Genomic DNA, 17,980 nt, shown 5'->3' with positions numbered 1-17,980 from the left:
CTGACAATTAACTATAAAATATAGCCATGGAGTAAATATTTGGTTTTGATGACAGCTTTGATTTTTGTGACATGTAGTGCCTAATTTAGAAGGATTAAACTCCATGTCCCACTTATTTTCCCATTGTTCTAGCTTGTTAAGATTTTCCTGGAGGATTTTGTTTCCATCCACAGAATTGATATCATAATAAGGTATATGTATACTACATTATCGTCGGCAAAGTGTCTGATTTGAGACTTGATTGAAAATGGGAGATCGCTAATATAAAATAGAAAATACTGAGGTCTAAGGATGGAACCTTGTGGAAACCCAGATGCCATTGGTACTTCTTTGGAATTTCCCCTCAAAAACTACAAATTGACTTTCTATCAAATAGAAATGCATAATACCACTTGATGACTTGTGGACAGACACCATGATCTTAACAAAAGTCTTACTGAAGTCGAGTACAATTAAGTCAGTTTGTTTACGACTGGAAATGCTGTTAATCAGCTCACCTATTAACTCAATTGGTTGAGTTTTACAATATCTCCTTCAGAAACGCCATTTTGGAGGTCATAAAGAATGTTACGTTTAGAAAGATGGACAGAGACATCGGATGCATAGATGTGTTCTAGTGTTTTACACAGTGAATGATATAACAGATAATTTGCCAAGTCATGCGGGTCCCCCTTCTTGAATAGAAGGCAAACAAAATCTTATCTCTATTTTGTGGGAACAGTGCCTGAGAAGAAAGACTATGGAAGATTACCAGTAGAACATCAACAATTTCATCATTAAGTTCCTGGAGGACAACTGGACAAAAATGGTCTGGTCCTGCAGCTTTGTCTGGTTTTAGGTTAGCTAGCAATTTGAGAATATCCATTTTATCGATGGAAATTTCAGATATTATGGAGGCAATGTTCAGAAGGCTATAGAATTTTAAGTTTTTGAAGTCAGTTTTGTCTAAGATAAAGTGGTGATTTGTTTAAATACGGATTGATAATTTTGAATTTGAAAATGAAATAGATTATTTTAGTGTTTGTGGTCTTAAACCAGTGAAATGTCAAAAAGGTTATTCCATAACCCTACATATTGCTGGTAAGTAAATATTTACACAGACTATCATCATAACTGAGGAGTTACATTTACATGCTCTTCACCAGTGTGGATTATAAGTCCTGCTTTGGTGTAGAAATATTTCGCTTGAAGAATTTATCCTGGTACATGGAAAGTTGGTGGTTCTACCCAGGTGTCTAATGAAGTTATACCTGCAGGCACACCTTATGTATTCCTCCAACAACATCAGATGTTTGAAAAAAACCATGTCAAGAGACAAGAAAAAATAACTGTACAGCAATAGATCAAATCAGTTATTACCATTCATAATTTTATCATGTCCAAAACATTGCGCAATGATACTTATTTCCACTTTGGTGATTATTACATTTCACTCGGACTTTATCGTAGACCCCTTTGTAAAATCTCAAACTTTAAACTGAAATAAAGGTATTAAATCCATAATAATATTTGAACAAAATTTCAAAGTTTTGTTGTTTGTAGCATCATCTGAAGCATGTGCAGTGAAAAATCTTAATTTGATATCTAAAATAGTGTGATATTTATTTCTAGTCACTTTATTTTCATTGTAAATATACTTCGTTATACCCAAGTGGAAACTGGCAGGTACTCGAAAATGCAGCTCTCTGACTGGTCAGTTAGAACCCCTAACGTACGGTGATGTCATGTTAAAATTATAAATTTCTGGAGGTCCATCATGAATTCTGTGAAAAATTGTAATGATAATTCTTGTACAATCTTTGTCGACGTGTCTGTGTTATGGTTCTGGCTCTGTAGGCAAAAATCGACATGTACTCCAGTTCGTTTTACAGTCTGTTCCATTGATCTGTTCTAGTAATACAGACTTAATATGTAATATTAACGCATGAAATAAGTTAGGTAGTTTAGTTACCACGTGCCACGATAAATTAGTGGCTTACTACCGTTTGCAAAACCAGTCGACCGTAGTTCCGTTGCCGATAATGGCGGAGTGCAATACCTTCTCTTTATATCTATCATGAGACCAAATTTTTAAGATTCTTTAAAAAGCGAATTTTCAACATACCATCAGTGCAACCAAGTGCCTGTTCAAAAAAAGTATGGATACAAAATGCAAAAAGGCATTTTAGCTTTTATAAACTCAACAAAAGGTTAACAGTATTTCATTTTTGGATATTTAACTGCAATTTTGATACACATTGCATATCTGTAATAGTTTGGGCATTTATTATTGATTGGCGATTTTTATCAGTCTTCAGTTGACTGTATGTTATTTCGGACAAATCATGTTCCGTCCACGAAATCGGGAATACATGAACCGTGCTGAAAACTTATTTATATTTAGTATAATATTGGGAGGGGTCCTATGATTCAAAATTTCCTATCTTAACTTTGGAAAAACATTTTAAATTTTCTAAAATTATCTCATCTGTTATACCCCACCCACGAAAGTTCTGCATGAAAAAAAAACATGTATATACAAATTTCAGTAGTTAAATAGAAAAAATTCAGATCTACCATGTAGTGTACCCCCAGATTTTGAAGTGTATCCCTATTTTGAAAAAGCAGGGGGTACATGTACCCTTAACTTTAAAAATGAGTGGGCATGCTGTTTAATGAAGTTTAGTGTTTGGGTAGCTTTGGACGTGACTAAATTGATGTGTTTATTCCAATTTAGATCTGAGGATATAGTGACCCCAAGGTACTTTGCATCAGGAACTGTTTCCAAGACTTGGCCATGAAGTGTGTACTTTGATTTGAAAGGTTTTTTTGACCTTGTTATGTTCATAACAGTCATTTTGAGGGGTTGAACTCCATGTCCCACTTACTTTCCCATATCTGTAACCTATTTAAGTCTTGCTGGAGGATGTTTTCTTGGGCAGAACTATTTACAGTTAAGTAGACAGCAGTGTCATCGGCGAATAACCGAACCTGTGAAATTAGATTTTCAGGCAGGTCATTAATGTAGAGTAAGAATAGAATTCTCGCTTATTCTTAATACTGCCTGTATTATCGTTTTGCTAGAGGTGGGCTTCTATAAATGAAAGAAGTGTATAGCTCTTTGTATAAACAGGGCCCTCACTCTACTTTGGGGGAAGGGGTCCGCAGCCCTCAGGCAGGGGAATTTTCGCGTCGTTTTAGCCAAAAGGGGGAATTTTCATTGCCTTCAAAGAATAACATACTATGTAAGAACTATAACATGTATAAAGTTGTTTCTTTTTGTCAACATACTACTGGTAACTGCAATTATATCATGTCAAGATCAGCTTTTCAGGGGACAAGCTATACTGTTATTAATGAAGCTTCGACAAACTTTCAGTCGCCTCAGTCACAATCAAATGCATACTTTTTAGGTGCTCCATGTTATACACCCAAATTTAAAAGTGCATGTTTATATATTCTGTCTTCAGCACTTCAGGAGTTACATATCACTACCCAGTTGCAGGTAAAACTACTATCAGGTAACAGAAAAAAGGCCAAAATTCAGCGTTATATTGTTTCACCTTAAAAAATGTGCTTTTTGTCTTTTCATTTTAATTAAAACCTGAACCAGCAAGACCTTTTTGTGCTGTTTAGTTTACAGGAAAGTTTGTCTTCTTTCAGCTGCAATTTATTTCAACTGTCTATGTCACCCACAACAGAAGATATGTACTGAAGACTGACATGACCGTTTTGTTATATTTTTTGCCTTTTTGATCTTCCTCATATCAGATATGTGATTTTATTATGAAATAATTCTTTTTTTACTGTCTTATTTGTCTCTGTGTGAACTTCAGTCTACCTTCTTCTGAAAATAATAGCATTCTTTCAGGTGGAAGTTTCTTATCTCCTCAAATTTGACTCTGAACAGACAATGATAAATGCGCCAATTTTTTTGTCCTGTCCGTAGACACCTATTTTCTTTGTGAAGGATGCAATATTAGAGTTTGATCACTGTTGGTATGAGAGCTGCTAGGGTAGTGTCTAAGTTGATAAATATTAGACAGAATTAAACTGGGTTATATAGATATAAAAAGTTGTTGAATTGCAAAATGTCTTGTCCGTAGACACATGTCTTGTCCGTAGACACTAAAGAAACAAAGGTTTTTTGACAAATATCATTTATAAAATCATACTGGAGCTATTTATCAAGTTTCAATGATACACCACACTTAATGTTTATACAAAATATAGAATAAATATATTTCTAATGAAACATACTTCTTCCAAATGCAAAATGTTACCCATTTATTCTTGTGTGTACAATCTGAATCTGAGAAGTACAATGGATACAGAATATGTTTTAATCTTATACATGACTTATATAAACGTTAAAAGCTATCAAAAAAGGAATAATACATTTCTTTCTAACCCTCCCTTTGTTATGGCTAAAACAAGGCATGCAATGAGGGTGTCTACGGACAAGACATTATGCAAATACTATTCAATATATTTTCTGTTTTCAATAAAAACCAGCACTGGACCTTAGAAATATATCAAGAGTTCTTTGAAATAAATCAAGAGACTCTGAAATGCAAAAAAAACTAATCTTTTACAAGTTAGTAGTAAAACAGAAAGAATGAGAAGATAGAAGCAAAATCATTTGACATTTGGTCATATTCTAGTGGAGTATGGATCTGTTGTTAGACATGGTGTGGGCTGTCCACTTTCAATTTAAACATTTTATTATAATCCACTCAAGATGGCATATTTCTGTGCTCTTCAGGGACAAGATGTAATGGTGATTGGTTTTCAAGATTTCATTCTATTCATTTGCCTATCAACTTTTATTCTGTAACTGACTGAAATCACATAAAATTGAAGCAGTTTAAATCATCTTAAAAAAGAAATTACAAGCAATTTACTACGTGATTACCGTAGTCTCCTTGCAGCTTTCTCCCTTTCAAAAATGAGAGCTATTTAGATTTGTTTGTTTTTGGGGGGTTTAATGCCCTTTTTCAACAGAATTTCAGTTATGTAACTTTAACAATTGTTAATTGATTCTGTACTGTACAAACATGTTCTCTGCAAGTAACTGCCAACTTCCCCACATGCATCAGAGGCAAAGGTCTAGAATTTTGAAATCATAGTTTGATTTACGATTGGAGTTACTAACATTTGTTCCAGTATTTTTCCAAAAAAATAATAGTAATATAGGTGATAACATGAAAAAAAGAAGTAAATGTGATAAAAAGATAATTAAAAAACCTTGTCTCCGGTCATACTATTTTATATAATGGAAAAAGGTCAATATTAATCAAAAATATTACTGGCTAGAAAAAAAGAATGTATCTTGGGAATTTTAAGAAAAAAAGCATAATATGTAAGTCATTAGCTGACGCAAAACTAAGTGATAAAAACTTATCACAGTGAACATTTAATTATTCTGTAAACAGGTTAAAATTCACAGGAATTTTATTTTGCAGGGATACTTAAAATATTAGTACGAGTTATGGATCTCACAGAATAAATGTCATATGCGTATTTTACAACATACAGCTATTTAAGGAGTCAGCAAGGGAGTTTGTTTCATTAGTTTTCCATTTAAGACACAGATGTAATCTTTTTAAGATGTTGTTCTCAGCTATAACTTTAACAAGTTCTTCCTACTTTTTTAATGTTTCTACTTTAATGAACATGTTTAGATGAACTCATAGAGTTCTTCATGTTAAACTTTGTGTTTATACTTTTTTACCATTTCTTGATTGATATGGTTGATAACAGCATGTAAATAATTTGCCTCAACAAAGTCTAGTCAGGTGGTTTCTTCCACCATCCAATTTCAGGAAGATTGTGGTTTTTTTTGTTTAGTTGAGGTTAAAAGTTATTACAGATAAATAAACATAGTCTAAATGGTGTACATAACAGGCTGCAAGGTCAGTTCTTAAGCCCGTTAAATGCATGAGCATTGATCAGAAACATTATTACTCTATCTGCCTTTTAGACAGAAATTATGGTCAAATGTCTTGTCCATAGACGCCAAAGTATATGGTAAATTAACATTTCAAAATAAAAGAGTTTTACAAACTTTTATTTTTGACCCCAAGTGAAACAAAAAAATGCATTTGATTGTGACTGAGGCGTTTATTTAAAACAAGTACATTTATCATTACACATTTTTTTTAATCAATTTATATTTTAGTTTTCTAAAAGTGGGTGGGGTTTGGTGCCTTTGCATTTTATTATCAAAAATGCTTCAAAATAAGGGCTGCTTTTCAACAGTGATCATATTTTTCTTAAATGCAGACTTTCAAATGGCTTTTTATTTAGATTGTACCATAACATCTTGTAAGAAATGATGAAAATATCTGAAAATCACGGTCGCGAAAACGGTGACAGATATGGAAAACGGAAGTAAATACTTAAAATTCTTGATGAAATACCTGTTTTAAATTGTTTTTTTTTACCATACCTATTCAATAACTTAAATTTCTGCTTATTAAAGCATTTAATTATGTTGGACCAAACAAAGCCCGGCAATGATAATAATTTTCTATAGACCGTAACGGTTGACCGGCTCACGTAATCCTTCAAGCCAAAGAAGTATAAATTTTTATTTTTATAGCTCTTTGTTCAAGCAAACAAAATATGATTTAAATTATCCAATTTGTGCAAAGACGATAACTAAAGCTGCATTTTTTCAATTTATTTTTTACCTATCTGAATCAGTAAACACCTTATATTAAGACAGGTGGTTAATTGTACTAATTAAACCGCGGGATGCCACATGTCAATCGGCGCGTGCGTGATTGACATCGTAGCAGCTATTAACATATGACGTCGGCAACTGCCATACTTGCGCGTTTAACAGTGAACAATATTGAAATTGACTGTGATTTGATTGACAGGGCAGAACTTTCGAATCGAGACGCATCAAACAAATTCCGCGAGTCAACCTGACGCACGGCGCATATATTTTGTGGATCAAATTACGATTTTTTCCCGATTTCTGCGACAAAACCGGATTCTAGGCACCGAAAGCCATGTAAGGCGGAATTTTTTCTCTGGAAGGAAGCAGATAAGGATATTTTTTGGGGGGGAAGCAGACGATATTCGGCGGCAATAAACGCGATCGAGGGCCTGATAAATCTACAGCAATTTTACAAAGAAGTTACTGTTCCAGTAGTTTTCGGACTTACATTTCGTGCTGTTATAGACTTACGCCGAGTAAAAATCTGGGTAACAGTCTATATTATCAGACATTGTTGCCTTTACTAGAGCGAAAACTTAGATACCGAAACTAATATTATTCTCAATATTTGAAAATCCCGGTTGTTTTACACTTACTTCATGTAACGTTACAAAAGAGATTGTCAACCGCAGGGAATATCAGTTACTGTGCTACTATCGCAGAATTGGGCCCTTGAAGGTAAACATCAGTTGCAATTGATGCTCCATTTACAGACATACTGTTAAAAAAATTACTGTATAGTAATAATAATAAAACGAAAGTCAGAAAAATTTACCTTTTCACTTAACTACGATTATCACGATTAAAAATAGGTAACACAAATAACAGGGGATTTACTATGATTACCGTCTATCAATCAATTATATTATAGCATCATGTCATGCCGTGTAGGGCGTTACACTTGATGCAAATCGGTAATATTTGCATACCATTTAATGCAAAATAAACAAGCAACCAACGATAATCGGATATAATGGGATAATCGTTAGCTTGTTGCGTATCTATAAATTCATCACAGTGTATGTTTTGTCATTACTTAAAATAAATGAACCAATAGACATCAAATATTCTATTTTTTGTATCCCTTCATAAACAAAGTAAGTTAATCAGCATAAAAGTAAAGTTTTTGTGAAGATAGAAAACTCAGATCAGGTACTCGTCTTAATTTCACAGGGACTTTTCCAGTGTATGTTATTAATTAAACTTATTTATTAATCTTAGTTAACGCTGGAATAATTTCCAAATCCCACACAATGCAAAATGAAATGCTTGCGTAAGTCTTACGGCATGCATGGCATACTGCCATACTAATGTCAAGAGTTAGTATGTTGGTTTGCAAATACCATATATTCCAATCTGGTGTCACAGATGACTTCAGTTTCTTCGAGACTTTGGAGGAAGCTATTTTACTTAGAGTTTTTCCTTGGCGTAACTGCCCAAAGAACGTAAATACCAGAAAGAAAAAGGTCAGAAACACTAAATTATCTGTTTAGGTGCAAGTAATTCTATCGCAGGAAAATGTGAAGTCGGCGTTTCGCTCAGAATCACGCGACGATATTCGATTGTCACCGATTGTCGGCCCATCACTACGTTAGACTACCAATTCTGAGACCTGTCTTGTTGTTTTTTAGAAAATAATTGTTAATTGTATTAAAAGTTCTTAATTTCTTTTTAGCTCGACTATTCATAGAATAGTAGAGCTATTGACCGCCATGCGTCGGCGTCCGCGTCGGCGTCGCGTCCCAATTTGGTTAAGTTTATTGTATGTAAGCTGGTATCTCTAGCAACCACTTGAGGAATGGTATTGAACTTCACACACTTATTCACTGTGATAAATGATTAATTGCACAGGTTCATACTCTGTTATGCTCTTTACAAATTTATGCCCTTTTTGACTTAGAAATTTGTTAAGTTTTGTTGTAGCTGTATCTCAGTAACCACTTGTGGGAATGGATTGAAACTTCACACACTTATTATGTATAACTGATTAATTGCACAGGTTCCATAACTCTATTTGCTTTTTTACAAAATTTCCCCTTTTTCGACTTAGATTTTTTGGTTAGGTTTTGTATGTAGCTGTATTCATTATCACTATGGAATGGATTTGAAACTTCACACACTTGTTCACTGTCATGATCTGACATGCACAAAGCAGTCCATAAATTTTTTTGGCTTTTTTACAAATTATGCCCCTTTTTCAACATAGAATTTTTGGTTAAGTTTTTGTATGTAGCTGGTATTCAGTTCATTAATGGGAAAGGATTGAAACTTCACATAGTTCACTGTCATGATATGAATCAGTGCAAAGGATCATAACTCAACTTTGGCATTTTAAAATTAGCCTTTATTCAACTTAGAGTTTTTGGTTAAATTCTTATAGTAAGTGGTATCTCAGTACCAATGGGAATGGATTGAAAACTTCATTACTTGTCCAGTGTCATGAGCGATAAGCACTTTGCAGGTTCCATAACCCTATTTTACATTTTTACTAAATTATGCACCCTTTTCAACTTCTTTTCATTCAGCGACAAGCTGTTAAAGTCGAGCGTTGCTGTCCTCCGACAGCTCTTGTTTTGTAATATTACCAGTTCGCTCAGTACGTCCTGTCATTTTAGCTTGACGTTGCAAACGTCATTCAACGAAATTAGACGTAACTGTAATGGACGTATTATAAATCTGTATTTGTTAATTCTTGAAATATCTTTTCTAATCATCATCTCGCCTAGAATTATGTTTTAATTTGAATTATATGTAACGAATCGGAATGTTTGTTTTTAGAGAAAGGTTACACTGTACAATGAAAGGTCCGCGGAAAACTACTCAGGACAACTGAGTATTAATGGAATTAATTGCCCTTTGAGGTCTCATTACATTAGTATATGAAGCAAGTGTAATACAATTCTGCATGGGTTAAATGAGGAACCTAGTTTTTTTCTATGAAATTTAGTTTCTACTTGTTTGTTTGAAAGTTATGGCAAAAAATAGCGATTTCGGTCTGGAAACTACTGGGAAACCAGTATTGTGAACAATCTATCAATGAATATGACTGTTACCAGTGTATTGATAACATGCTTTGATTGAAACAAATGAGCATGATCTTCTTATTAACCAACAACAATACTTCAGGATTGTTTACACTGTGCAAAAGTCTTTTTCGAGTCTCTAGCCATATAAGGAAGTACCCTTTTCTATCCATTTCGTTAAATTAATTAAAGCTTTTGAACGAGGCTTGCGAGGCCGTGACCTTCTTGTATAAAATGTAAACAATCGGCTGCAACATGCTATTTTAGAGAAACCTCGATGTATTATATATAATCTAATTGAAGAAGTATAAAAGTGAATTATTGCATAAATATATTGACTTGACGTTTCTGAAGTTGGCTTCCAGGTTATGATGTTTGAAAACAAAACAGTGCGTGAGCTACATGTAATATTTTCGGTATCACAAAATGAAGGGTATCACGATTTGAGGTTACTCGAGGGTATGCCTACTTCTTGTCAATTCGACCCTTCCTGTGGTTTTGATCCCTAAACATTTTCCGAAATAACGCACGAAACGCATCTGACATCAGCCGAGTACCGGTTACGTTCAATACGTTGAAGATTTTCCAAAGCATAAAACGTAAATTTATCACTTAACATGCGCAAAAAGCAGGTAAATCATCAAACAAATGGTTGCCACTAGGGCGTCCGCTGCCTATCGCATTTGGAGCCAGTGGCTCAAACTTTGACTAAAGTGGCTCAGAAAAATCTCCAGTGGCGAAACATTATGGCTCCATTTTATATTTTCATTTTTTCCCACGGTGTGTTATTGTGTATTTGATCTGGAAGCGCAGTTCCCGTTTCGCGCATCTCGGGTATTCTCTCTCGTAGAAATAAACCGATAGCAAGTAATCAGCTGATGCGATGATGTATGTTTTGACAGGTGTGTATTGTATACTGTTTTGACACGCGCGTGCGAGTTAATTGGAAGAGAGTGGGGAAAACAGATGCGATCAATTATTAAAGAAAGCATGTTTTCAATGGAAATGTTTGAAGTATCCGCTACTGTTTATTTTAATTGATCCAATTATCGATGACCCAACCAATTTTATTGATCAAAGAGCGACAACACATTTGTTTTAAATGGCTGCTTTCCACGCTGTTTTTTCGACAATTTTTCGATTCTTTTTACGAGATTAACTTAAATCACATAATATTTACGGTAATTGTGACCTATGTATATTTGATAAACAATTTTCAAACAATGTTGACTGACATGACGCCACAGACCTGACCAATGAGTCAGTCAACGTGATTGTGGTCTAAAAATTATTCTGATTTTCTGTTTAAAAGTTTATAAATGAAAACGGACATCTAAATTTTTGATCATGCAACGGAATAATCAGCAACTTGAGTGATAACTATTCACATTGATATACATTAATTGAGACCTTTTTCGAACACTAATAAAGCCACTTACCGAGATTTTTTTTTGTAAATCTTGACTTTCCTGTATTTTCAAACATAATTTAACTTTTAAATCTAAGTATTGAGTATCATCCCACACATTTGGTGATAAAATTGCATTAACATCTTGAAATAAACACATGCACAAAATTGGCAGCTGAAGTTCAAAGTTAACTAGCTGAAGTTGGACAGGCGAGTACCCTTACAGAAGAAAAAGGCCTGCTGTGGACTCTTGCTGTGTTCATACAGCGTATATGATGCTTACATGATGTGTACTGAAATCAAGGGCTTTAAATAGTACGCAGGATATACACCGCACATACACCGATAGTACGTTTGTAGTACACTTTTGACATGCAAATGAGCTCTGCCGCGTACTACTTGCTGCGTACATGCTGTGGACTACATAGTACACAGGATGTACGCTGGAGGAATTTAGTATGCGGGAAATAGTACGCAGCATGTACGTGGCACATACACTTTTCACATGCAAATGAGCCTGCGGTGTACATGCTGTGTACTCCTGCGGCGTACATGCTGTGTACTCCTGGCCCAAGTCCTGCGGCGTACATGCTGTGTACTCCTGCTGCATATATGCTGTGTACTCTTGTGGCGAAACTGCTGTGATAATGTAAATTCCTTACCCCACCAACTTTCGTATGCAAATGCTGATCATTTGGACAGAAAAAAAAACAGAAAAAAGATAAGTGACATGCATCAATAAGTATTTACCCTTACCAAAATAATGTAGGTTGATGTTATCAAATAAATTAGTATGCTTTTCTTCATCCACTTTTCAATGAAATAAATCAATTTTTGTGGCATGTAATTTGGTTAACATCTGAAGAAAATGGCGTAACTGCATCAAGGGGAAACAACTTTAATGCAACTAAATATAAGTGTTATGATTTATTATAGACGATGTGTGTGTAGTATGTATTTATTTTGATTAAAATCCATCTGAGAACAATCTAGGACTGGAATTATATAAGCATTTATTATATACCTATATAAATTCTGTAAAAATTCAGCTTGTATTTCACAATTAAATATGAACAGACAGACAAAAATTTTGTATTATACCTTTTTAATTCCGTATTGTACCTTCCGTATTGTATGCTGCCGGACTATTTTCATTAATATGCATGACCCGACACATTTCTATAAACAGCGCACATAAAAACTTCAGTAAATTCCATTTAATATCGATAAACATTGAAGATTTCATTCAAGAACAAAACAAGAATCAAAATGGTAAAGGTATATAATAAAAGGGTCATTATAACAGTAGCTAGATCTGGGACTTTGTTTTCGGCTCGAGTGGATTTTGCCAGGTCGGATTACACTCTGCGCTTTCGCGCCTCGTGAGATCCGATCTGGCAAAATCCACTCGAGCCGAATACTGCATCCCAGATCAAGCTACTATTGTAATAACCCTATTTTATACACTTTTATGTCCGTAAAAAGTAGCAAACCAAAAAATTTTGGATTGATTTTTTCCAATGGAGCGAGCGCAATTAGCCAAAAACGTTCTGAAAATATACGAGCCGCAAATCCGATGAACAACTTTTTAATTTGGTGAGGCCTTAATGAGTTAACATAATGAGCATTTAAGCCTTTATAAAACATGACAGAATGGTGTTTTGCTTAAGAGTATTCAAACAGTGAGAGCTATTAATTCTTCTCATTCGCGCGCTGTTGAGGCATTATCTTGGTAATTATTTCATGTATTACAAAATGTACAACGAAGTTCAGATAAGGCTTTTCAATTATCCAAGTTAGAAAGCTCCAGGATTAATTCAAAATGAAAAAGAATATATTTTTACACTGCATGCAAGGTGCAGCTCAGAAATCACTAAGATGTAAGCTTCACAAATGAACATTGCAAATAGTTTGGCAAATTTTCATTGTCCAGAATACCGGTAATCTGAACTATTCTATGCTATTAAGATAAAAGTTACTCGGAAATCAAGTTCTTGCTTCAAAAAAAAAAAAAAAAAAAAAAAAATGTACAAATCCTTCCTGCATGAAGTGTACTTCAGACTTTTACCTAAAAAAATTCAAAGTATAAACACCAAAAGAAAATGAACAAGTCCCTCCCGCATATATGAAGTTTACTTCAGACTTTAACTTATAAAAAAAAACTAAGTATAAATGCCAAAAGAAATTGTACAAGTCTTTCCCGCGTATATGAAGTGTACTGCACAAATTTCAAAGTATCTGCGGTGTACATGCAGTGTACTATTTTCTTGTACAAGTCCCTCCTGCATACATGCAGTGTACTCCTTAAATTTTCAGAGTCTGTGCTGCGTACTTGAAGTGTACTAGTGACCTCCTGCGTACATGCTGTGTACTCGTCGAAATAGTACGCGGCATGCGGTGTATGTAAAATGTACTCCTCTGGCGTACTACTGTGTTCGCAGCATATACACAGCAAATACGCAGCATGTACGCCACAGAGGCTTGCTTCTGTAAGGGTAGGCAGAGTTAACCATGGATTTATCAATAATTTAAGCTGTGTGTTCATCAAGTTTTACAACATTTTTAGTAAACAGATTACAACGGTGATAAACTTGGCTTACCATTTGATTTCGGTGGATATTTTGATATATTTCCGCCATAAACACGATCACTGCTCTAGTGATTTATTTGCGTATTGTTGAGGTCCACATGGTAGATGCATGGGGACACCCATTGTGTAGCCTCGTTAAATAAAGTTGTTACTTACTTACTGCAGAATTTCGGCACTTTCTCCCTGCCAAAATAGGCCATTTTTCCCCAAAAATCGTCAATTTTTCCCCTTCAATTATAAGATTTTATTTCCAGAATGTAACAGTTTATATTCCAGCATGAGATCCGCGATATCAAACATGAAATTGGCAGAAATGACATCAAAAACGTCCTATTTATGATCAAAATCGCATCAAGGTTACCATAGCCAAAACACGTGACATATAAACAAAACATTGGGGATATTCAAGAGAAATATGGACTTCAGTCGGTATGAATATGTTCCATTATGCCAGTTAATCATTTATGGTAATGAAAAATGACAATATCACTCCTAGTTTTTGAAAAATTGGAGATCAAAATCGGCGCGTTTGTACCGCTTTTCAATAAGTCAAAATTTCGGATGTATCAGATTTAAAGGGCATGAAGTGAAAATTGAACAATACAGTTCTTACAAGTTGTATTTGTGTCTTCCTTAATTTTATCACCCAAAAATTACACGATTTTAAATCCAAAAGTGACTTTGAAAAAATGTAAACTCTTCAAACAACATTCAGATAGGAAATGTACAGATTTATCCCATTTAGTACAGAAATTAAACATATTTCTGTTTTTCCCAATTTTGGGAATCATCGCGCTTATTTTTCCCAATTCAGAGGGCATAGGCACCTTTATTTTTTTCCAGAAAAATTCACTGCTGCTCATTATCACCTATACAGGGTTCGCACAGCCTTGAAAAGTACTTCAAATTTTAAATAGTCCTTGAAAGTACTTGAACTTCTGCAGGGAAATAAAAAATACTTTAAAAATGCTTAAATTTGCTGGAAAAGTCCCTATTTTTCCTTAATCTTAAATCTTTCGAGCAGAGTAATCCCTTTTTGATCGAAAAAGTAATGAAAAATGAGCATTTCGCATAAAAATAGTGCATCGCGTATGACGCACAAATTGTATTGAGTACAAAACGTTTCAAGTTATGGTTTTCAGGACGTGTGATTATTATGCGCACCATATTTTGTTGTTTGCAGTGTCAAAAATATGGGAAATGGCGACTAAAAAAAGCTATGTTTTCAATAAAAATGGTTGTTAACGTATTCTTGGTTGGCGGACCATGAAAACCGGCACAAAGCGATGTGCAAACACTGCAACAAAATAATAGAAAATCACATGCAAAGTCGGAGAAACATAAGAAAATAATGAGCTCAACGGGAACTTCTTTGTTGGATAATTACAAAAAGAAATTCACAAATCTGAAATGAACATCCTAAATACTGGCTTCCATATATTTACGCATGATTTGGTGAGGTTACAGCATTTTGCGTTCTCTGCATTTTGATTAGTCTAGACGCTTATCAAATACTACTGCTTGCAAGCATTTTCTTGTATTCTGCGTCTGCAAAATATTTCGAGGGTGCTCAACCCAACAAAAAGCGAATTGTACTTTTTATCAAATTCATATAATATGAAAAATTTAGTTCAAAACTTAGTAGGCATTGATGTTGTGGAATATAACAAAACCCAGCTAGATTTATTTTGTCAAGTCTGGTCCATTAGACTAAGTGTAGTTTGAAAAAACAAAACACTAAAGGCCCTGGCTAAACAATTAAGTATTTCCTGTGCAAACTTTAGTTGGTTTTTTACAAACTGATTTTCGGAAAGTAAAAATGTTTCTGGCAAGTGGTTTTTCTTAAGTTACTTGTCCAAAAGGGCAAGCAATAAAAAAAAATAAGGATTTCAAGTTAAAGTTTTGATGCACTTTCACTCTATCTCTGTTAATACTGAACAGATCTGATCGTTGTTCCACATCAACTGCCACATCATATGACCCAAGAGCTAAAAATCTTGCACTAATATTTCATGAATTGTGTCCCCTTTTTCCTTAGAATTTCAGCTTATTTTTGATGCTTTTTCATATTATCTCTGTTGTTACTAAATAGTGTAATAGGCCATCAAACCTACCCTTCTTGCTTGTACATTTGTCTGTATCATTCATAGATCATTGATGTGTACTTAATCTATTTTTTTTTATCTTGAAACTTGTAAATCAAGTCTCATGCACATTCAGTTGTATTTGTTACATTTAATTTCATTGGATCGCGAACGTGCAACGTCCAGTGATATTCTTATAGACTTTTTTGTTACAAAATTACTCAACGGTCATTTCTTTTACGGACATTGCTGAACACGTGTTATGTTCAGTTGTAAGTGTTATGCCCAATGACTGCATATGTGCTTCTTCCATGATAATTTGGCGGGAAAAGTGCCTAGATAGTGTCAGTTTCATGTTATCTCGAGGTGGAGCTTGGATGCTGCTTTAGGGGGTGTTTCAGCCACTTCTAGCTTTTTTCTCTTTTTGTTTTGTGAAACATGAATTAATTTACTTGATTGTTTTCTTTTTGTTTGTAAATATTCGGCAATCATTAAATAATGTTGTACATCTTCAGTAGTTTTTTTGTGTGAGTCACATCACAAGTTAACACTAGGAGCATCCAACATGAGTCTGGATTAGAACACCCTTCAGCCAGTTACAATAGATTTGATTCAAACTTAAAATGATTGTACAACATCAATCATCACCAAAATCTTATTACACTGTTATGAGTTATGCCTTTTTACTATTAATTTCAGGTTCAATTTGTGATGCACTTTTGCTCTATCTCATTTATTACTAACCACATTATTAGTCACATGACATGACACATGATTGATGCGTTACTTTTGTAGAAATTTTCCATGAATTATGTCCCTTTTATACCTATTTAATATTTTAATCTCTGTCTCTGTTATTACTAAATAAATTTGACACAGACTTAAGCTATTGTCTGATATCTTCATCTACATACATTGGAGTCATTAATTACTTCAGTAACAGTTCCAGCTTCCTCAGATGTGCCCATTTTCACTATCCAGCATTGAAATAGTTGAGCATGTTGTCTCCTTTGAAAGCTCTTGTTATAATTCCTGCCACTCCCCCTCCCCCCACACTCACCCCTTGTATTAATGACTAACATCTGGTTTGGGACATTGTAAAATGTTACCGGACCAGCTTGAAAATAGCCTGATATATCCGACATACCCGATATATCTTTCAACTTTTCGAACAACCTGTAACTAGTCTGTTCCAAAGACATGTTTTCAACAGTACTAGAATAAAGTTGATCACTTTAATTCTTCAAACTATGGCAAAAACAATTGTATTCATTCTTATAGATAAATTTATTTGAAAAACACTAAAGCTTTATAGATTTAATTTGAAAGCCATGAATTGAAAATTTAGATTAAATACAAAGTATTACCACTTTGTGATAGTTAAATAATCATTTTACATTAACAGTTACAACAGACTATTCTCTAAAAAGCAAATTGTCTTGAATCTTCTATTCACTTCTTTCTTTCTTTAAATTTTCTATTATAAATAGAGGTAGAAGTTTTTTAGAACAAGTTTTTTTTAGAAAATTGGGTTGCAGTATGTGAGAAAATACCAGTTAGGTAGTATCTGAAAGGATGAGTTGAAGAAATAAATTTTATATTGTTATTCCTTTGTCTGGATTTATATAAGCTTACAGTCAAATGTTTAAACAGTAGCTTCATGTTGTGTGTGTATTTTAACCTCTATAGAATATCTACCTTGTATATCATAAATTGGTTAATCTGATTTGTATAGTTTACAAAGTTAAAGAAAGTATAGATCAAGACTGGTCAAAAAGGGTTAAAAGATTAAAACATTGTCATAAAGCTTTTAGATGTACTGGAATTTTATATTGTGATTTATAATTTATTTTTTTGATACATTTAGAGGAATATTGATGCTTCCTAGTTAAACAATTACAGGTTTGTTTTTTCTTATCTATTTATAAATATAGTTATATAATTTTCTACATTGACTACTGTTTGCATTGTCCAGTGTTTAAATAAATGTATACCTCCTAGTTACTACTCAGATTCACAGGTATAAATATGTTTATTATTTATAATTGATATGGATTAACACATCTATCTTTCTTGAAATGATCTATCAGTAAATATAATTCTGGATCTACTGTTGTTGATAACATTTTGTAGGAATTTTATTTAATTCATTGTGTGTAAAAAGAA

The 17,980-nt window shown here is 33.9% G+C and overlaps 1 protein-coding gene across 8 annotated transcripts in view; it reads left to right on the top strand.

Annotated features, from left to right (window-relative positions):
* Nucleotides 1–17,980, top strand: part of LOC123565984 (sodium/calcium exchanger 3-like) — a 257,228-nt gene that overhangs the window by 8,673 nt on the left and 230,575 nt on the right. The window lies entirely within an intron of this gene.

Source organism: Mercenaria mercenaria, chromosome 8 (assembly GCF_021730395.1).
Source record: "Mercenaria mercenaria strain notata chromosome 8, MADL_Memer_1, whole genome shotgun sequence".
Taxonomy (NCBI): Eukaryota; Metazoa; Mollusca; class Bivalvia; order Venerida; family Veneridae; genus Mercenaria; species Mercenaria mercenaria.
This window is presented reverse-complemented; position numbering and strand designations above follow the sequence as displayed.